Genomic DNA, 14,323 nt, shown 5'->3' with positions numbered 1-14,323 from the left:
ACGGCAATGGGCCCGACTTGGATCACATACGTAACGCGCTAAAGATGATTAGCAGTAATGCATGCATGCAGAAAATTTAGTTTTCCTAGGAGACCAACTAATGCTGCCTTATCCTTATCGTTCAGAAACATGTCGCCTACTGGTAAATTCGCTGGTATTTGATGTCGGCAACGATGTCAATTGTCACGGTTAAAACATAAACACTGATAGGGTAGACCGTTCCCACTTTGTACACCTCCGGTTTTTCCCATTATCTCTCATCCCCTGCATACGAATTTGTTAATTTTTTTAGAAAATAAATCATTTTTGGCTCCCCCCACCTCCCGATTTTTTGTTTTTTCTTTATAATAAAAATTGCCGAAGTTAAAGCGATTTTAATTTTGAGTGTTTTTTCTTGTACCAGGGTTACTTTGGAAAAACGCCTGCCCTACTTTAGACGGGGTCAGAAAATGGGGAATGGTCCATTTTAGAATTAACAAAAAAATTGAGCCTATAGCTATTTAAGTAAGGAACAATTACAACATAATTTCTAAAAGAAATTTTAGAAATTATGTTAAATACAAAATTTTTCTTAAACATGAAGTATTTAATTGTGGATGCAAGAGAAAAGGGGAGTTTAACTCATATCGATGTTTAATATATGGTTTTCTTACAAATCGATTTTGAACCATCATCTTGATTGGCGCTTTGACTTTACTGCTCCCCAAACACGCCCCGTTCTTGTACAAACTCCCACCTCGTTGTGTATAACTCGACAAAAAAAACATTTTGCAAAATCAAGATTGCGAATAAACTTGAAAGAGTAAAATTATTTCTTTTTGAGGCATTAATGGCTAGCCTAGAGTTTTAATGTAATTTACCTACGACTAACGATTTAGTTTTTTCACGTTCAAAAAGATTTTTTTGTTTTAATTTGAATTTTATTCTTAGTTATAATTCTTTTTTTTTACTAGCTTGAAGATAGAGTCAGCAACGAGAAATGTTTCCATCTAGCGATCACTTATGTTACAAAAACAAAAAGTCTACTCTAACAAAATTGAATTTTCGTTTTTCGCGCTGCTGCTAATAAATAGCATAATAGCAGTTACTCTTACTGTGAGTGATGAGAAATTCCTGTCTTATTTCTGCTAACTTTCTACAATTAAGTTGATTAAATTCCATGAAAGATAGAATTTCTCGATTAGAAAAGGAACGATCCGTATAGTCATCGGAAAAACGAAATTTTGATTCTTCCTTGCAAACACAAAAACGAGACTCATATGAAGGATTACCTACGTATCTTCTTCATTGTCAGCGTTTGGCACGCAACATCCATGTATAAGTAGATATGAAGATAATAGAGATAAGAGAGATATGAAAGTAAACCCTCCGTTTATGAAATCTTAATACGTTTCAAAGTTGCCGTCATTTATTGTTGAAAACTTGAAACAGTGAAAGTGAAAATGTTCCGGCATATCTTTCACCAGGGCATCTTTACGCTTCTACAACAGGGAATTGGGTATGATAACCACGTTATGTGCAACGGACTTCCAGTTCAGTAACGTCTCACAAGCAACTATATGTATATCTTAGTAAGTAATTTTTATCTTCCTTATATTCTTAAACTATCTTTTTTATAATATTTCCTCATTTTACATAACAGGTTTTGTCTGTCGTTCTAGTCCTTCGACGTCGATGCTTCCGCCAAGTGTTGAAAATTACCTTATGTGGAAAAGTGTAAACCTCAATCAAGATGGGAAACCTGATGTACCGTGAGACTTTTGGATAATCGCTGCTCGTTCTTGTGACGCCAAACAACCGCTTTGTTTCTGGAAAATCTAAAAATGGAGTTGTAAAATTAGCGTATGATCGTTCCTGCATCAAATGGGGGCATGCGATTAACAGTAAGATCCAATTAAACAAAACGCTTTAAGGTACGAACAAAAGACTAGCGGAAGATGGCTTAGTTGACATATTTATAATAAATGCTGGAAAAGGAAATTACATGATGATTGAAGTGAATGTTTCCATGGGTACGTACCATTGTTGAAGGTGATGGAAAGAACTTACCAATCATGGCTCACCCACCTTTGAAAACTTCTGACCTGAGTCTGGAAGAATTCATCGACACAATTATAAGAAGTGGTACAAGTAAAGAAATCAAACTTGATTTCAAAGATACAGAAGCTGTCCATCCTTCTTTAGAGATAATCAAATCTAGGAATACCAAGTTGGCAGCATTTTCAAGTTATTTGCAAGCTGAATTATGCCAGCACAATTTTTAAAAAAGATTAGCAAACCCCTTTGGCTGAACGCGGACATTCTGCCAGGACCTGTGAACGACACTACGGAGCCAATTAGTGAAATAATTTCAGCATTCAATATTTCTTATTACTACTAATAGGTGAGTTCTATTTTGATTACAGATGCTGGGGTGTTTCTGAATTTGGCAAACACCTGTTAGAGTATGAGCAGCCACATTAATCATACATCTAGCCATTACATGAATACACTTAACATGTTCATCAAGATTACTTACTTCCTTTTATTCAGTAAAAGACTCCAATATAAGACACACACTTCAGAGCCTGTTCAGAAGGAAGTCAATACTTAAGTCCTAATAGCTTAGGCAAAACGTCACACACACGTATCTGTCGTCGAGCAAACAATCTGAGGTTTCAACAACCCCGTGCACTTGAACAGCTGGCGATAGGCTGAATGGGTAAAGAGAAATTTTGACGAGGTTTAAGGAGTTTGAAAATAGCGTTATTTATGCTTCTGTGTAATATTCGTGCTATTTTTTGTGAAGGCTTCGAAGCACAAAGGGAAAAGTAATAATATAAAAACTGAATCGGTCCATTTTTGGCCGGAAAAACGCAGATAAATGTGACCAAAGGTAAAATTAGACCTATAATATTTCATTGCAATTCAGTAACTGATTCTAGTTCTACTAGTTTCTAGAGTACACCAAATCAAACTCGAAGAATATTTTTCACCAATCTTTAAATACCTTACAGTTACCGATTATTTTTTCATTTTTAGGTATCTTACTTGTTGGAAGATGAAATGAAGACACTAGCCTAGTACCCAGCAGAAAAAAATTTACTCCACTATACTCACTTCAACATGAAGTAGTGTCTAGTATTCTGCAGTAAGCTCAAGCTCGAAGAATATTTTTTACCTATCCAATAGGAGAAATTAGTAGAATTATAAATGGTGTATCTGTGTAATCTAGTGGTTTTTCAGTGCCAATCAATTAATACAGTGTTAATCAGTGCTACTCCCAGATGACTTCTTGGATGAGAAGCGTGGAAGGCAAGTGCACTTCTTTTTTTCCTGTTTCGGTATCCTTCAAATCCTTGGGTTTTCTTTTCCCCTTTCTTAACTAATTCACTAGAAACCCAGATAGGAATTCTTGTCCCAAGGCGGGGCCAAAGCCGTGCGGATGGTGCGGTGCGCACAGGGGAATCTCTAAGATGTCCCATTGCGAGCCCTTATTCGAACACGTTACTCATTTTCATCTTGTCGGATACGTCATTTTTTACTCCTTCTCGTAGAAGTCTCTGATGCGTCCCGTTTTTTAATTTTTTTTTTCTATTTCGACACTTAGAAAATGTCGAAGAAACTGTCTTTGTCTTGATTCTAAAATCTTATTATAAACTTTACCTTCAAAACTGTAGATAAGAACTCTTGGCCCGTCGGTATAGTACTGGCTTCTCACCACGACGTTCCGGGTTCGATCCCCGGTTCAGGTTAAATATTAGTTCAACATTGTTGTTCGTATCCAGTCGATTTATATTATGTGTCCGGTAACCCTTGGTGTTCACTGACAAATAAACTTTGTCCGGATATCCGGATAAGCTGTTCGAGAAAAAATGTCAGCACCGGCCATACGTAAAAGACGTCCTAGGAAAGCCAAGTAAGTCTCAAAGTGACGTGTTTGGGACGTCTCTGGGACTGCACTGTGCTATCTGGGAACTTCTACCATTGCGTTAGAAATAATTAGTTTTTTTGGCTTCCGTCTTTTGAATGGCAGAGTCTCTCTTTGATGCGCGTTCGTCCCGCTCCTTTTCTCTCCTCTCAGCATTTTCTAGTATTTGCTGCAAAATGAAAAATATAAATTTCATTTTTTAAATTAAAATTACCAGCTCGGGAGCTCCATTGACTGCATTTCTTCGAGATTTGAAACGACAACACTAAAAATCTTGGTTTCCAACTTAGCCTTCTTCTTAGATTTTCTGATATTTTTTATTTTTTCATATTTTTTTCAAATTTTTTCATATTTTCATATTTTTTCATATTTTTATATTTTTTCGTATTTTCCCATATTTTCCCATATTTTTTGGTATTTCCCCATATTTTTCGGTATTTTTCTATATTTTTTCATATTTTTTCATATTTTCCCATATTTTTCCTTATCTTTTACTATTTTGTGCTAGAAAAGCAAGAAAACTAGCTGCAGCAATCCATATTTAACTCATTTATCTGAGTAGAATGGATTGAAATAGGGAAATGTAAAAAAATTTATAGCGTTCTCAAAATTGGGAAATTTCAGAATGTACTATGATTGAGGTTTTATTGCCAAATAAACATGTCAGTTGCATGACTGATGTTGTTATTAGGTAAGAACTGTCAATTTAAAGTTGTAATAGTCTATATATAGCCTGTAAATACAATTTTTTTTTAATTTTCACCGCTGTCACTTTTTTTCCAGATTTTGTAAAAATCGTTTTTTTCAAAATAATTTCAAATGGTATCGATTTTAAAGAAAAAACGCTGTTTTCGTAGCTAATAGCTTTCGTTTCCCAGAAAATTCCCATAGGGCTGTTCGAAATATTTTTCACATTTCGCGGCATCCATCGCGGCAACGCAGCAGTCGTTGGAAGTTTTTATCTGCTAGAGAGCCTCGGGCATTAAACCCCGCTTTGTCTGACCCATCCGATCTGACCCCCACCCCAACCTACCTCACCCCAGCCTAAAAGCCAAAACCCACCCAGACAAAGCGAGGCACAATGCAGATGCCTTAGGCTCTCTAGCAGATAAAAACTTCCAACGACTGCTGCGTTGCCGCGATGGATACAAATGTGAAAAAACATGTCGAACATCCCTATCCCATGTGATCTGATTTCTGTTTGCGCGGATACAAGATGATTTCGTGGGATCTAGCCATCTAGGTATATTAAGTTTGAAAATTGTATGTTTTTTATTTTCATATTTTTTATATTTTTTTATTTTTTTCATATTTTTTCGTATTTTTCGTATTTTTTCATATTTTTTTCATATTTTTCATTAAAAATTTGGGGGAACCGGTGTACGAATATTTTTTCTAGTCGACTACCCCTCGGTCAAAGAGCTACTTAAAGCTTTGGGCTTTACTATCGCTCGGCTACCTAATAAATATATCGATGTGATATCATAAATTAATACAATTAATTATTTTTCCCTACCCAATAACTCTTGGAGTTCCTCAGAGAACACCGGTTGCTTAGATGACCCTTTCCCAGTCTCCGATACTGATAGTCAATATAGGACTTGTAAGTCTCCTTCAGCTTGCTCCAACTTTTATAAACTTTAACCCAAGCTACTTCCGGTTTTCTGGTGATTTTAACACCAGTCTGTCGCAGCTCTGTAGCAGCTATATGGAAAATGAAGTCAGCCTCGGAATTTTTTTTCGGCAACTATCTCCCACACAATCTTTCATAATTTCTAATAGCCGAAAAGATGCATCACAATGAATGATTTTTCTGACCTTGTTGCTTCTAACCCGACCATAGATGGTTGTCCGTTTCGACATCAGCTTAAAGAATTATGTCATTGTCGGCGTTTTGTGTGGCCGTTCCGTTATGAAAGGGCGATTTGGCTACCACTGTGTCCGGCTCAATGCGTAAACCTTCAGTACTGGCATGAAGCGCCAAGGGAGGATCTTGAGGGGTCAGAAACGGTGCTGCAATTACTAATTGAGAATGTCGAAGTCAAGCTGCTCCGTTGGCTCTTGACACGGAACTTCGTAGTGCCCGAGCAAAACCTTGTCAATTTCAACAGCCGCAATGTAGGATCATGAATAAAACGACCCAGTATTTATTGTATGAATTTTTATTCTATGGAAATAATGCCAGAAAACAACACAGAAAAAAGGAATTTATGCTTACATTATTATTCATTGTGCCAGAATACACATAACAATAATCGCACTTGAATTTAATGAAGCCATACAGAATGGCATTGCCAACGATTTCAAAGTCACTCTCGTTCAAGGCAAAGGTTGTCGTGAAACTGAGATTTCCAGATCATGTATAAGGTGAAGGTAAAAGGCTGGTGGCAAGAAAGATGCCCCAATTAACATGATTTCCTTTTTGTATTGTACAAGAAGGTTTTCTTTTCTCTTACTACATAATGCTTCCTTACCTTACCTCCCCGTAAAAACGACCATAACGGATACTTCTTGTCAGTTTCTTTTGAGATAGCTAAAATCATGGATAATTCCACACTTTTGATCTTCAGTAAAGCGGTATTTGATTTACTGTTATCGTATGTAAAGACCCCAGTTTTTGAATCTGACAATGAATCGGATTATGCGGATTATAACACTTTTTCAAAAATAAACCTGCTTACGATGATTTTCATTAGCCTTAACATTAGGAATTCATGTGTCTGGATAAGTATAATTGGATCGAATATGAATCCAATTAAAGGTAATGGTAAATAAAAACTTCTACAATTTCTTTCGCCGTATAGTTTTGTTCATTTAATCATGCCACAATTCTCGAAAGACTTGGTCGCATTTTGCGACAATAATAAGATTCCTGGTACTCCAGAATATCCGTATCGTTGCGTGAAACCAATGTCGATGGACGAAATAGTGTACGTTACACTGTGGTACTTGACGAATGTAATGTGAATCTTCCTCTTGTCCCAATTTCAATTACTAACCGACATAGCATCCAACTTTTAACCAAACTGAGTCTGGGTAGGAAGTCGGCGGCTCCTTCCAATTCAACGCTTGGGCAAACCTCACCAGCTTGGGCAAAAATATCCTGTTAACGTGTAAGAAAGAAATCTTAAAACCTAAACAAACAAATGTTGTGGCCACAGCAGATATTCAGAAATCGATTTCCTTGGGGAAATTCCGCACAGGTTAGGCTTTTTTCTGGGGAATTACCAAGGAGGAAAAGCCCTCAGAAGAATCTGAAGTGTTGGTCTCATTCCAAAAATGCTAAAATTTTCTCTGCAACTATGTTGCTTGGTCCTTTAATAGGATTAAAGGTTGCCTGAGTGGGATTGCTTTGAAGAAAGTCATTAATTAATACGAAGAAAGATGTAAGGGAGTCCAAATCTGATATTTTGTTCAGCCCTTCCAATCCAGTAAAATGGAGATGGTTTTCAATGGACTCCATACCTGAATCCAGCGGATCCAGGAATAGACGTTTGACAAAAGTCTGTGAATCAATCCCCTGGATAAGAGACACTCTTGTTGCAAGTCCTTTTATTTCCGACTGTCAATTACACTTGTCAATTACACAGATTTTTTTTCGAGTCATGAAGTTCGTAAAAGAGTTAAAAGAGTTAAAATTTATGGAGCTTCAATAGCTAGAGCAGCCGGTTAAAGTAATGTTATGTCTGTTATTCATCAAGACGTCATCTTTACTAGTTGTCAGTTAAAGAAAGTTCACATCCAAGAAATGCATGACTCTTCAAACCACATTTAGCTATTAAAGCACTCTTTTTTCATGACAAAACAATTTGCTCTGGAGAATTCATTGTGTTCATATCTGTTGAAGTTAATGATAAGAGCCTAGCCATAGCTGCCTATTAGAAGCAGTATGAATAAGCAAACACAATGCTGGCACTCTTGAGAGAAGTCTTAAACGACCATTCTAAAGACCATGAATAATTTCTTAATTTGTTATCGTCAGTGAAGATAGGTACCATTGGAGGATACTTGAGACCACAGAAAAAGGTTATTGTGAATCATCTTAAACTACCTTTAACGACATGTGATGAGCGGAAAGGCTTTAACCTTTTTTCGACGAGAGCCGAATAAGGTTTTAAAATTCTACACGCCGCTTAAACAAGGTTATAGAGAGGATTTCCCATTTGGCTTTGTCCCACCAGGCAATAGAAAGCTCCAGCCTATCTCGCCATGGTTTTCCACAGAGTAGATTATAGGTTAAAGACTTTAAATAAATCTTGCCACTTTACATCTAATGCGTGGTGTGGCAAATGAAAAAAAAAACTCTGGTGCCATCTAGAAGCTAAACCTAGTGTGTTCCATTTTTTAATTTACATTTTTTTAGGCGATCTTTTGTTTTTGGTTGTCTAATGAGACAAAAAAAATATATTCCCAAATGATGGTAGGCCCAACTAAAATCCCGTTCAGCCTTAAAACCGTCAAAAATGATGTTATTTTTATATTTAAAATTCAGGTTATGCTGTAATTTTTTAAAACCCAATAAAGCGATCATTACACGTTAGCTAATTTGTCATATTATATTAATTAAATGTTGAGTATTAGGGTATTCGCTAATAATTTTTATTATCAGCCTAATGCAGTATTTGCGTTTGCCCAGATTTTATAGGTGATTACAAGAAGTATGTTTTCTTTCTCTATTTTGAAATTATTAACGAATATTGAAGACTCGACTACATGGGGCTATATCATTTGAGAATTCATTGTGGTTTTTGTTAAACGAACATAACTGATGAGGAAAATATACAGGCTACATTTTCTTTTCATTATTATAATAGTAATATTAACATAGTAAGCGACTCACGACAGTCAAAGTGACTGAATTATACATTACAATTTTCAACAATCTGAGTGAATGGTCGATCCAGGCTGAATCCACTGCTATTTCAGACCAAGCCGATTTTCAGAGATTTTAGGGCGGGGCCTGTCAGAATTGTGAACTGGAAACTGGAAACAGCGCCATCTAGGCTCTCAAAAGTAGCTGGACGTTGTAGCTGACACACTCACTAGAGGCGCTCATTCCAGTTTCCAAATCGGCTTTCATTTACCCTGAAACCGGGATGTGGAAGCCAACACAGCCGTGAAGCGACCAGGAGTCTATAGCTCTGGTCCCACCTATTTGTTCTGAATTGTTCAATAATACTTTAATGGCGTCGTCACGACAAAAGAACTCCCATTCAATTCTAGTTTTATAGCTTTGCATCCGTTTAACCCCAAATAAAAAAAAAATTCTGCTCTTTCTGCTCCGCCTTTTTTGTAATAATGTAGTTATGTAGCGCTCGGCCTACAAGTTTATTTCCTGCCATTTCTGTCAGTTCTTATGTTAAATTTCTTGAAAGAATTGAACCACATGGATTTCAAAACTATGGTAAACAAAATTGTGTAATAGATAATGTGAAATTCTTGATGGAAAGTGAACAACTGAAGAAAAGGAAAGTAATTTATTTTATAATTGAATTGTATTCATAATATGTACTTACCCAATGTTTTATTTTGTAGCTAGATCCCTTAGCCTTCAAGAAATATTACTTGAGCAAAATAGAAAAAAATTAGGAGAAAATTCTTTTCAAACCGTAGGGGAGAGTAGTACTAGTTGACGCTTTTTTTGTTTTTGAGTCCCCACTTCTTTATTTCTCTATATTTTATACCCCCGCTTTTCTAAAAAAAAAGAAGAAAAAATTGCGATCAAAGGCGTATTTTTAGTTTATGACAATTTGCTTTGTTCAATACCAAAAGCGCTTTGAAAATGAAGGAGGGGGGTCGAGTTGGGGGGCAACATGCTCATGTACGCGGGGTAGGACGGCCCATTTTATTCTTGCGGGCTAAAAGAACACCTGGCGATGGCGTCATCAACTAAATTTTCTGAAAAATCTCTAACCCAGCAACACAAGTTGCCCCGAGAAAAGGTGTTTTTGTTATGATTGCGTTTTCAAGCAACAATTTTGTCAATAAAAATAAATAAAAAGAGGAATAAATTTCTTTTTAGAAACATATTTTTGATAAATTTTTAGCTAATTTACTAGGGAAGTAGACAAAAGAAAAAAGAAAACGAAATTTACGACACGATGTAAGGGCAAAAAAAATTATTTTAGTTGTTGTATCTATACTACATGAACTATTTCCCTAATTTTTTTTTTAAAGATTCGCATTATTTAAAACTATAACTGGTAATTTTTTAAATGCAATCCCTCGATCGCGAGAGGACGAAAAACGGTGGGTGCCAACTTACACACTACCTCAATTGCCCCGTTCTCCCCTACTTGATGTGAAAACAAATTTATCCCTGACGGAGAGGGAAGATGAACTAGCTATGGGACTTAAGAAGTACCAAAAGGATAAAATAAAAACAAATGATTTCAATTAAATGTTGTGCAGAATTTGTGATTTTTTTTCAGGGAAAGTTGGGGTTCCAATTTACAGCAGAAACAAAAAGGAAAAGAGAATCCCAGTAAGCCTAGCGATCTTTTCTGTTGTATGATGAAAAACAGCATTAACATTATATCCGAATTATATCCGAATATTATTATAACGAAGAAGATTTTGAAGAATTAGCCAGGTGTTAAAGTTCCTAGGAATTCATGCATACGAAATCATTTGTAATCTGAATTACTGAACATTTTCAGGAATATAATCTTGGACCAAAACCCTTATTTCTATACGTGAGAACGACTAACATTTGCATGGTAATTTTGTCCTACAATCTCAGTTATAATCTGATCTTGGAAAAATGTATCTCTCACGGAACAAAACTTATCAATGATCAAAATGATTGTTTTGCTCTAGCGTTATCCCGATTCATAAAGCTTTAAAAGTTTAAAGCGTGGATCTTAGACAGTGGCAATGAGAACGTCGTTATTCATTTCAATTCTTTGAACTTACATCAATGTTCTTATGATCTGAAATATCATATCCTGGTAGAAAATCGCACACTAGGGAGACAGATGTGGGACAGGGGCTAAATGGGACATAGTTTTTAGCATGTTCTCGTAATAATTTATTTTTTATTTTTTTACCATGCATGGGTATTTATGTAGCGGACATTGAGACAATTTTCAATTAAATCTTACAAGTACTTTATGAGTTATAGGTGAAATTTTTTTTTTCCAGAAATCAGCAAAATGTTTAAACTAAAATAAGTGCATTTTCAGGAACCTTATTAAAAAACGAGATAGTCCATTCGATTTTAAATTCATTCTACTTTTTTTTTGTTTATAGGGCTGTTCTACATCTTTTTTTACATGGAATTTTCCGCCCCGCCTTGTCTGGCATTGTATGACCAATTGATGAAGGTCAGATGACGTCAGACAAAGTCAGACAAGACAGGGCGGGTTATTGTAGCAGACATCACATGACTCACATGCTGCGTTGCCACGATGGTAACAAATGTCAAAAATTGATGTCGAACAGCCCTATAGTTAATTTGTGTAGCTAATATAGTGAGGTTGTAATAACTAAAAATATGCGTACAGTCATGCGGGGAAAAATGGGACATTTCAATTGGGGCTATGTGGGACATGATGAGGCTAGCCCAAAAGGGCGGAGTCTAAAATAGCCTACGGCAATTTTTACTTCAGCGTGGATAAAAATCGATTTTCAAGTAGACGACGCAGAGTTTGGCATGTCATTAAAGTTACATTCACGTTTAAAGTAAAAATTCGTGCAAATTTCACTAAAATTTGTTGTTTTTTACAATGTATCTACCTAAAATAACATTAAAAATGAGACATAATCGAGTAAGTGGATCCCAAAACTGTTTGAGGAATATGGAAAAATACGTGATTTTTGTGGTGTATTCAGTTACGCAAAACTTCACGTAAGAACTTGTTTCTTGAGTATTAGAATTGATAAATTGTCCTTAAACTATATTTTTCGTCAAACATTTCCAGATATGACGAAAAAGGAAACATTTCATTTTACTTTGGTTCATAAAGAGAATCTAGTAACACATTTATGGTTTGGGGTTCCATTTCGTCATCAAGTCCAATGGTTTTTTAATGCAGAGTTACCGGGAATTTTTATTCTTCAGAGTAAGGACACCCTAAAAAACTATGTTCTACCTTTGTCTACCAATATTCCATTAACCAACTTTGGACTTGTACATGACTGGTAGACTTTTGATTCCTTCGTAATATACTACATAACACACGGCATGAACTTATCTAAAATTGTATTTTCAGGTATCCAGTTCATCGAAGCAAAGCTGTAGTTGAGTTTTCATCTCAACATAACAGCATTTCTGTCCTTGAATGGCCAAGGTATTTTGGAAACGTCATGCCCCTTGAGGCAGTTTGGTTGCAGATAATGGTTAAATTAACAGCTGGAAATTTCAAAGCTAGCTATTCTTTATTACATCAACAGCACCGTTTGGCCCCCTACTCATTCGTCCATGCTTATGCAGTATGTTCACACTAAAAAAAAAACGTAGAAGGAACACACCATCACATCAAAGCTACTGCTGGTATGCTTAATCATCTTTCTTCTTAACAACCTAATAATTTGTATTGAAATTTACGTTATGGAACCTTCATCAACCAACCTCGCCACATTTTTATTGAAAATGAGAGAAGAGGCTTACAAATGAAGTTAACGGCAAATCTTCTTTCACAAAAACAAGCTTTGAATAAATCGAGTAGAAATGCTGAAGTAAACAGCATGCTGTTTATGAGCTTTCGGCTGCTTTCAATAGGGAAGATGATCCCATTTCATTAAAAACATTGCTAGAAGAACTTGGGATAGTTACAAAATGATTTTCTAAAGCTAAGCTTAGAAATACCGATGGCGATGCCGAGGAGTCGGATTAAATTTGAAATGAATTTCGTCAGAAGGGGCTTCGTCGAAATGATCCCCACCATCCCCCCTTATCTTTTCCCTCTTATCTTTATACAGTACCCACCGGAAAAATTTGTACAGTTTACCAATTTCACCGGCTTTTAGCATGGCGTCTTATGGTCTACTCGTTTTTAGTTTTTACTATTTAATTATCAACCTAATTGATGTAATCGTAAGATTTTTGGAGGGAGGGGGTGGGGTTTGAAACAAAACTGGGAACATGAAAAAAAATGCGCCACCACTTTATTTACATTTCCATGCCCCCTGGAACTGGTGCCAACTGTACAAATTTTGCCGAGCGAAAGTTGGGGCAGTTGCCGTGCATTTCTTATGGCACTGCCTAAAAAAGGGCCTTTTTTTATCTAGAAAAAAGCCGCTAGACTTACGCCCTTCTAGTTTTTAGCAAAAGAGGAAGAATATGTTAATTTTCATTTCAAGTACAATATTTTTTTTTAAATTATGGGTATAAAAAGAATAAAAATTTAAGTTGGGCATAAATTTTCCCCGAATGATCAGTCTCTCTAGTGGTAGGCATAGCAACTACTCGTTCAGAGACGGGAAATTTTGCCGTCTTAAAAGGGTACGAATGGAAGGACAGTCAAGGAACGGAAGATTAGAGTGAGGAAGAAAGTGGTCAGTCCCCTTTTTTTCACTCTCCTTTGTCTTTCCATTCGTACCCTTTTCTTATGGACAATGTCAATGCTTTTTGGTTGTGGCTGCCGTACGGGTCCAGAAATACTGTGCCAATAAGGCAACCACGAACCGCCCTATAATGGAGAATTCGTTCACCGTTGGTTCCAGCTGGCGCAAACACTTAAGAAAAGTGGGATCGACCAAGGTCTTATTTCAATTATAATTATAATAACAGACGACTTTAATTATTTAATTCTTTCCAACGGGTAGAAGGAGCCTTGGTATTTGTTGAAATTATTAGACAGAATGACGGTTTAACATGAGTTTCTTACTCCTTTCACAACAAATTTTTATTTAGACATATCTTACATGTTAGAAAAATTTATATTCCATATGGTCACACGTTAAATGACACGTTAAATAAAACGAACCTGATGTGTTGGAGAAAAATTTCAGAAGTAAAGAACTTAGAGAAAAGGGAACAGTGAGCCGCTTAATCTTTACAACTGGTGGTAGAAATGAGAACCGTCTGCTGCTGTTGGGTTTGGCAACAAAAAAGGGTTTCAGCAACCACTTGTCTTTTTTCCAACAGTATTAAACTTTGAATTATAGCAAACAATCTTTCCTTCATCCCCCCTCCCCACCAAGGAAACCTATTTTTTTATATACAAAGTATTTTCGTTGAGAACGAGGGAATAAAAATTCCAAAAATGCGCCTAGCTTGGTGTGTCAATTTGTAGCATTCCCTCCCCCCTCCCCGTTTGGTGAAGTTCAGGCCAGTTCCCGAGGACATTCAGGCCATATAAAAAACTATCAATGTATATTAAACTTCTGTCAATAAACGTATGAAACTATTTCAGTGTTGTCATTTTTGTCAAAATAAAAATATACAAATTAGAGATAATTGAAAACATT

At 36.1% G+C, this 14,323-nt stretch overlaps 1 long non-coding RNA gene across 1 annotated transcript; it reads left to right on the top strand.

Annotated features, from left to right (window-relative positions):
• The first annotated feature begins 1,108 nt into the window (after positions 1-1,108).
• LOC124329225 lies at positions 1,109-2,188 on the top strand. Its single transcript, XR_006916603.1, has 3 exons — positions 1,109-1,571; positions 1,643-1,913; positions 1,977-2,188. It is a non-coding gene; the product is annotated as an uncharacterized LOC124329225 (long non-coding RNA).
• Positions 2,189-14,323: the final 12,135 nt, after the last annotated feature.

The sequence above is a fragment of the Daphnia pulicaria genome, chromosome 1, assembly GCF_021234035.1.
Source record: "Daphnia pulicaria isolate SC F1-1A chromosome 1, SC_F0-13Bv2, whole genome shotgun sequence".
Classification (NCBI taxonomy): Eukaryota; Metazoa; Arthropoda; class Branchiopoda; order Diplostraca; family Daphniidae; genus Daphnia; species Daphnia pulicaria.
The sequence above is the reverse complement of the archived record's forward strand: the minus strand, read 5'-3'. Positions and strand labels throughout refer to the sequence as shown.